The sequence below is a fragment of the Acipenser ruthenus genome, chromosome 2, assembly GCF_902713425.1.
Source record: "Acipenser ruthenus chromosome 2, fAciRut3.2 maternal haplotype, whole genome shotgun sequence".
In the NCBI taxonomy this organism is placed as follows: Eukaryota; Metazoa; Chordata; class Actinopteri; order Acipenseriformes; family Acipenseridae; genus Acipenser; species Acipenser ruthenus.
This window is the reverse complement of record NC_081190.1, coordinates 14,883,425-14,892,408: the sequence shown is the minus strand read 5'-3', so window position 1 is coordinate 14,892,408 and position 8,984 is coordinate 14,883,425. Positions and strand designations below refer to the sequence as shown.

Here is an 8,984-nt window from a genome sequence, read left to right as displayed (position 1 = left end):
TGGTCTTTTCCTTCACCTTGTTTACACTACATTACTACATTTTCTCAGATGTATGCAGAGAAAAGGACTGAATCATATGTAGGTAATCCAAAATCATTGCTAATCAGGGTCTAAAAAAGCAGCCCTTAATTTGAAAGGTGTTACCTTTTCAGACTGTTGAATGATTAATGACAGTGTATTATACACACTAGCTATCTACAATGTTTTCTTAGATCCTTCAGATCAGCTGGCTGGTGCTTTTTCATTAGGTCAGGTCAGACTCACTTGCCGATTTTAGTCATTAATTTGCCATAGGTACTTTGGAGCTATTGCTTTGACTGTTCTGGTCACACACAAATGACTTGTTCACAGTATACAAGAAAACATGTATGTCAAGCTTTTGCCTCAAGCTGCATTAAAATAGCAATGTAGCTTTTTTAACCATATTATTTCAAACCTAGTGGTGGGGAATATTTAAACTGTGATATGTTTAGTATAGCAAGCAGTATTACAGTGAATGTCCGGAGGTTGATAAGGACAAATGACTTGGCAACTACAGCCTGTAACTTATGCCAAGACAACACAGAACTGGGCTTGTTGTCGGTAATGTATTTCATTGTTGTAAAAATAATTATAAAAAATAGTAGTGTCATTAAAAGACTTTGCTGTGAAAGAAGTACGTTAAAACATTCTTAATGAAAGGAAACACCATGAACCGTATATATATATAATGTCTATAATGTGATATCTGTATAATGTGAAATAATGTATAATGTGATATCTTGTAACAATTGTAAGTCGCCCTGGATAAGGGCGTCTGCTAAGAAATAAATAATAATAATAACCGTGATGAAATGCTTTACAACAGTCACGTATGTTACCACAAACACCGCAATAGCATAAAAGGTTTGACGATCCCCGGCCTAGAATCTAGACAAAGAATGTTCCTGTATGAACAAACAGTAGTTTGTCCTGGAAAGAATATAATTGGATTACATTTGTCACATTTGCAGACTCCTTGTTTTGCTTGTTTCAACTGCGTATTCAGTTTTACAACACAAGACCAGGCTTGCACTTTGATTTGAAAGAATGAATTGGCCAATACCGATCCAATTTCAGAACAGCGATCCGATTTCAGAAAGGCATAACGTTATTAAACGTACGAAACTTGACACCCCTTTATAAAATCGTCACGCTTATTAAAAAAAAAAGACAAATAGTTGTCAAAAGTGTTATATTCGGCAAAAACAAAACATAATGTAATATCCAACATAGTGCAACATACAATCGACCTTTTTACATTATGACAGTGAGTGTTGCCAATGTTTAACGGTGTATTTAACGTGTATAAGCGCCGACAAATATGCCCTGTAGTCACTACTGTATGTGCGGTTTAAGTTAACTACAGTACCTTGGAAAGCTCCGACAACATCGCGGAGCACAGTAAGATCACACTCTGGTAATAAGGTCATTGTCTCGTAATGCTGCGTGCTAAGACCCGTTCAATTACATGCACAGCTAATATACTAATACTAATACTAGGCAAAAGAGCAAAAGTCATAATATTTATAAACAAAGAATATTATGTAGTATAATATTGATTTGTAGTTTCCTCCTTGTTATTATTTCTGATGCCCACCGTCGTGCAGGAAGCTCACCCACTTTTACTTAGGCTGCTATAGAAACCGTTTTTTTTTTTCTTTAATCTGTCTACATCCCAAACTGTCAGTCTAATTCTCCGATCTCGTTGGCTAAATGTAAGCAGAAGTCCTGCCCCGTTCACGGTGTGATTAGTCAGCTTCGTTGCCATTGACGAGCGAGGATGACAGCAGGTTTGGTTACGTTGAACAGCAGGAGAATTTGCTACAACTATGGATATGGGTACATGTAATCAAACGGACAAAGTGATGAAGCGGGGAAGGCAACCGAATGCGCCCTCGCGGAGAAGTGTTTGCTGGATTGAGTTTCTAGAGCAATTGATTTAAATCGACGTTACCAAGTTTAATTTCACATGCATTCAAATACAAAAAGGTAAGGGATGAGGTTTTGTTTTTTTTTTTAAATTTGTGTTTTAAACGTTAGTTCCTTACTTAAGGTTATTTGGATTTAAAAAAGGTAATCATATTGACAAAATATATTGACTTAGGGTTAAGTATGCTAGTAATATTCCCAAAATAGAGCTGTGTGCAAAAGTCTTAGACATGTTACATCTTTCTACACTGATGCATTGAGCAACAACAGTGTACTTAAAGCATCCACTAGTGTTTTCTACTATACAGCCTTAATTTGCATAAAAAAGGAAAAACATTGAGTGAAATAGCTCGCATCACTCGATTTTCAAGATGTGGTATCCGAAGCATAATCAACAAGTACAGAGAAACATCATCTGTAATTGACAAACCCAGGACTGGAAGATCCAAAAATCTGTTTAACAAGGATGAGCAATATTTGAAGATAATATCCTTAAGGAATAGAAAAAAGACAAGTGTTGAATTGACAACAGAACTGGCAGAAAGCACAGGTGTCGTCGTCCATCTATCAACAGTCCAAAGCACCTTTGACCGTTGTTCCATAGTCCCATTTCTGTGCTCTTGTGCATATTTTAGCCTTTTAGTCTTGTTCACCTTTCTTAAAAGAGGTATTCTTTCTGCAACACATCCTTTAAGTCCTGATTTCAAGAGTGACCATCGTACTGTTGATTTAATGGACAACGACACCTGCGCCTTCTGCCAGTTCTGTTGTCAATTCAATGCTTGTCTTTTTTCTATTCCTTAAGGATATTATCTTTTGAGTCAAAGCAGATTTAGGGCTGGCTTTTCGTATCACATAATCCCACACGCACGAAATGTAAATAGAAAACTGAATGTGTGACAGGCAAGACGGCAGTGGATCAGTATTGAATGGTAATTATTTCTACATCATACAACTTCAATTATAAAAATATTAAATTAAAAGAAAATCTAGCAGGTTAACGTTCAAGTTGTTTCTTTCACTTAAGCTGCAGTGCATTCATAATTATGCTTAATTTGTCACAATTACATTTTCTTACTGTTATTTAGTAATTAAGCGATAAATATAAAAACTGCAGGATTGTGGATCTCAATAATGATCAATAAAATGGTGCTGGAGACTTGGCATATTCATTTATTCGTTCATTTTGCACGCAATGATATACCTAGCTACAGAAGTGTGCGTCTTTACATTAAGATGCCAATCATTTATTTTAGCTGCTTGCTTTTACACACATAAATACTGTCTCATCCACAAATATTATATATCGTTGATGCACCATGTGAGGGTGAGACCCTCGCTAATATTTCAATGGCTGGTATTGTGATTATTATTGTTAATGTGTTATTATGTATTGTGCATGCTGTTGAGCAAAGTGTATTTGGTATGTGACGGTGTATTGCTGTATTTAGATTACAGTGCTTCCCTTAATGAAGTTGTCGTTTACATGTGGGACAAGGGTTTTGTTTTATAGCCATATGTACGGTAATCTTCCAAGAGAAGGGGTAATGCTAATGTTCAATCTTTACTGGTAATGGTCAGGGACTAGAGAATAATAATAACAATGATAATAATAACGAGTAAACGATAGAATAGTTTAACAGTCGTGTTTGTAAACAAAGCCGGTATTCATGCAGGTTAAACAAATGTATAAATGAGAAGAAACATGTGTAATGTATTTAACATTATTTAATACCATGTCTTTCCTTAGGAGGTAGCAGTAGTACTATTAGGTGGTCAGTCGTGAGTTTGTCTTGTGAATGTCAGTCATTGTGCACAACCTGATAGTAATTTGCAATCTGAGTGACGTATCCATTACGAAAATAAATATTTATACCTGTCAACACTAGCAGGTTGCTGTTTCCCGCGTTCTAAATACCTCCGTGTTCTTGAGAGAATAATGTGATTGTGGGTGGAGGTAAGCTCAGACCGTCACCCCGTTACACACCATAACAGTAACCCAAAATAGTCAATATGTTTTTTTTAATATATACCATAAAATTGCTACCGTGCTGCATTGAAAAAAAATATTAATAAGAAACACCTGCTGCAAAAGGATTGCTGTGTATCGTGGTAGCGCTTCCATTCTGAGTGCAGGCTATCGTTCCATAAAAAAAAAAAAAAAAAAAAAAAAAACTTGTTCGCCACATTTTAGGCCTGCTTTTCAGTCACATAGTGAATTCGCAAAGGCGCCTTAAAAACGCAATGAACGGGGTTGCAGACCTAAAAATGGGGCGGCCCTGGGCCAGCCCAGTAGTATGAACGGGTCATAGATACCACTGTTGTACCACTCCACCAAAGGCTTAGTTTTAGTTGCCCTTGTGCTGCCATTGCCCCTCAGAACAGAACTATTACATACCGCTATACTGTAGTTCTGCTGCAGTACCGTTGAAGATAATGGATACAAGGTTATGAGGTCATGAGCCTCTATTGACTGCATTGGAATTGGAGTGTTCTTGTCATCCTTCTGATTGGGTGCAGCTTGTGAGTACATCAGCTGTGTACAACCATAGTCAGGCCTCTCTCACAATACAGAATAGGAAACATTTCAATGTTGCACAGGCTTCAGCACACAATGATCTTCAGTGCACACACCAATAGGCTTCCCCACTTCACTTCCCCACAGTCAGCCTCGGAGTACTTAGTAAGCAACTAAGCAGTATAGAACACACATTAAAGGATATAAAACATGAAAGGAATTCAATATTAGGAACATGTAGATGATATAAAGTACCTTTAACAGATTGTCTCTGAATAGATCAGGTACAGATCAAACTTAAGAATCTGCAGCCAGCTGTGGTTGACAGATAGACCAGAGCCCACTAATGGGTTTTCATCCTGTATTCCATTGAGAATTTCTCCAATGATTTTGCAAGCTGCAAGATAATCTATATGCCTGCTTTTAAAAATCTGTCTAAACCGGCTGATTTGTGTGTCCCCATGAACTCCTTGTAACGTCTTTGTGCTTGACCTGTTGTCTGGCTCCTCGCTGCTGCGGTTATGTAATTAGTCGTTCCCTGACTAACATTAGATAGTGAGATGAGGATCCCTTTTCCTGGAAATCTGTGCTAAGATCACTTTCATGGTTGGAACAATCTATGGGTACTGTGCTGCTCACGTCATCAGTGAACTTGTATATTCCTAAAAATAGGTGAAACCGCTATCCTGTGTAATGCCGGGAGCTAGCTGTATGCATGTATGTATGTTTACGTGTAAGCATGCTAACCTATTTTGTATATGATTTAGAAGGTATTACAAGTGAAACATTTGCGCTTCTTAGCTTTTTAAAATTGTACAGTGTATTATAAACTTATTTTGGTCTTTTATACATGTGAACCTATTGATTTTTTTTTATTTGTTTGCATACGATTCCCGCTGGTATATGTTAAGCACAGTATAATCTTACAAGGAAACAAGTGTGCCGGTTGAAATGGAAGGCGTGGTGCGCTGGGGTGTCTGTTTCCAGGTCATTTAGACCTGGGAGAAATCCTAATGATTTATATCTTCTTATGGAGGATTAAAACGAAAGTGGCCTGACCTGCTGCATTAAACTGAGATTTTTCAGACTTTGTACGTTTAATAAATGAAGGTTGAAATATTTTAAGTAAATAATACTGTATGTATTTTCATTTTTTTTTAAGACTGTATGACTATGTAGTAGTTACAGTTTTTACTTTTTGTATTCATTTCAAATGCTACATCACTTTTGACATTCAGTATTAAAGTACAGTATTGTACAATATATCCAGACCATTATTGAAAAGTTTAAAACTCAAAGTGAGAGACCCTCAGAATTCATTTCCGGTTTAGGGTTTTGATAACAATTAAACCTTTACAGTTTGATTTCCATTGACTGTGTATACATTACTTTTGATGAAATAAACTGTGTTCGCTTCTGCTGTTTGATAAATGTGCACATTTGTCAAGAGCTATAATATGCACCCTAAATTCTCAACGCAAAACAATTGGCATTAACTACTGTTACTAAATTAATAAGCTGTCAACAAAGCCCATTCAGAAATAGTGAATCATGACTTTTTAACAGATCACAAATAAGAAAATGTTCCTGTCTATAAAATGTGAAAAATCTATGTTATAATTTAGTGCTCTTTCAGAATGGGACACACATTAAAAAAATGAAAATTGTATGCCTCTACATTGCTTTAAATATCTATACATGTTACGTGCTTCAGTTTAGTTTTCAATGTGTTTACTGTGTACATGTGTCTCTTAACATGTACATGCTGTGACACCTTAACATGCTAATGTAACATTAAACAGTACCAAGGCTTGGACAGACAAGGTTACAGACTCTGAATAAGCCTGTCAAATCATAACCCATTGTCCTCCATTGTCCTCATTTGAGTACAAGGCTACTTTGTAATTTTCTGCGGCATTTTTAACTGTTATTTTATTTAACTGTTAATTTTACCGCAAGCCAAAATTGTAGTACAGAATTTCAGGTTAGATTTCAAAATGTCAGATTTTTATTTTTATTTTTGTCAGTTTCTCATTAAGTATATGGAATACTACAAAGCAGTATGTTATTCAATATGATAACGTAAAATTATTCGGCAGGTTTAATTCGACTTTATGAAGCAAAATAAGTTAATTCTGTTGGGTGACATAGCTGTACGTTTCTAATGAAATCAGTTGCATGACTTTTGAATTCTCTGATATTATTTGTAAGAGGGACAATTAATGCAGTGAAATGATCAGGAACTTGTTTCCATCATTATTATTTTCCGCCCGAGAGATTTCAATGTGATGACGTGTGATATTAACAGGAGTTTATTTGTAAACAAAGAAAGAATTACAACTTTCCTGGGACTGTACTCTATAGGAAAGTCTGCTTACCAAGTAAAGTTAATAAGAGGTTCAGGTTAATGGAGACTCTTCCACTTCTGGGAACTTCAATTTGACAGTCTGCTTCTCATTGTGTTACCCTTCAAAAGCAGGTAATGCAGTAATTCTCCCCAGGAGAATGGGAGGCTCTGAAGTTCAGACTTCCCATCACTGACTGTTTTGTTGTAACCATGGGCACTTTGCCTCTATAAATCCCCAAGGGCCATAAAAGTTTATTGCACTATTTATTTGGGAATAGGGGTTGCACTCTAATGTCTGCTGTTGCTTGGCATCTGCGATGGTTTTGGTTGCTGGGGGAGATTTGGTGCCAGTTCTAAAACAATGACCTTCTTCAGAATTAAACGGTCAGTATCGGACTAAAAGAGAGCCTTTGTTTAGTGTCTCTGAAATATATCCTGTTTAATTAATGGATAAGTAAATTATGCTGAGAGACCCTTTTTTTTAGTGATTTACAAAAAACTGGTCACCATAGAATTTTGTGATAAATCACAGAAATCTCCTTTTTTCAATACTTTCTTATGCTTTGTTGTTGGGAAAATTAACAGTATTGAGTCTGGAGCTGTGGGCCAAATGTAGTAAAGTGTAGCTCTCTGGGCTTCTAGTGGCTTTGCATAAGCTTGTGAGGACAATTTGGCAAGTTTCCCTGATCTCTACAGTGCTAGATTTGGGGGATAGAGATGTGTTACTGTTGTGTGGTAATTTGACAATGCTACGATTTCCTGACAGAAAACATCACTTGGTCACATAGCAGGACTAATCGTATGTATATACACCATCGCCCCCTGCTGACACTAACTATATATTAAGTATATGTTTTGAAAAATGGTTTAGTGCAGCTTAACTTTATTGTTGTACATACTGTAACAAAGAAGGGTTTTCTTTGTCACTTGCAGGACCTTTTCACACTGTAGTGTAAAAGCCTTAGCCTTAACACAGACCAAGACCAAACATTTTGACCTGCTTTATATACTTGCCTGTCTAATTACCGACAGACATTTCTAATTAAATTAGAGCCAGGTATAATTCATCCTGGCTCACTCCCGTGGCTTTCTGGGGGATGTAGTCCTGAACTTCAAGGACTACACCTTTCCTCCCCCTTTCTCTGCCACAATACACAAAACGAAGGGGGCAAACTGGCCTGGGCACTCAATGACCTTTATGCCAGCTGTTTTAGCTCAAAATGTGATCACACTACGGTTCACTTTGACCCCTGGTAACAGGAGAATCGTAACTTGAGATATCTGAGTTCTTGCATGGCACGGGCATTGACAATAAAGTAGGCATTCATGTATGGAGCTCCCAAGCCCACAAAGATTCAAGGAATACAACAGCAACAAATTGTACAAATACAAAAACTGAGAATTTATGAATGATTTGCTATACCAGTACAGCTCAACGATCAGTGTGTTGTTATCAAGGTATTGCTATGATAATGAGAACAATAACTTATTTTATGATAGAATAATAGCAACTATCTCTCTGTCAGGGGAAGTTGGTACTGTTGCCCACAGTATAAATCCACACAACACAGAAAAAAGCCTGGTCATGCAAGAGTTTACTAGCAACAGGATTGAGACAACCGAAGAAAATAGGAGACGTCAAAAATACATTAATAAGGTTCTTTGATGTCTTTCAAAGCAGATGAATTTCTCTGAAGTGTCAAGAAACACGGTAGGCCTAATTAACTGAGGTTTGGATGGTTTTATCAGGTTGTGTAAAAAGCCATCGAGGTACTCGGATTGCATTGATATTCTTAGCTTAAAAGAAGATGAGTACCAATTATAAAAACTGCATGAGAGGAGAGCTCAAGGAGAATAGCATCATGCATCAGGCTGCTGTTTGTACACGATTCACGTCCGCTGGTGTGAAAGTGTTCTGCAAATGATTCACAACAGAATGTACAGTCTAGTCTGCTGTTACTGAACACTTCTATTACTCTTACTATTTGTTTATTCTCTTCATCTCTGAATTGTTCTCCACCAGTGTAGTTTATAGGGGAGGGTATAGAGGAGTGTCTGTCAGATCAGAGCTTTTAACCAGAAACCTGGTCTTGGTGAGTAGGCGGTTGCTGTTCGGAGACCCTCTGCATTGCTTTATTGGTAAGCAAAGCAACAACTGCAAAAACAAAA

General features: G+C 37.0%; 1 protein-coding gene across 3 annotated transcripts in view; it reads left to right on the top strand.

The window, feature by feature from the left end:
- The first annotated feature begins 1,783 nt into the window (after positions 1–1,783).
- Positions 1,784–8,984, top strand: part of LOC117403812 (serine/threonine-protein kinase NIM1) — a 28,630-nt gene continuing 21,429 nt past the window's right edge. For 2 of the 3 annotated variants that reach the window (XM_058990051.1, XM_058990056.1), the window contains exon 1: positions 1,784–2,010. The gene's annotated coding sequence lies outside the window, so the exon portion shown is untranslated. The remainder of the gene's footprint in view (positions 2,011–8,984) is intronic. The other variant, XM_058990061.1, reaches the window with a different exon arrangement.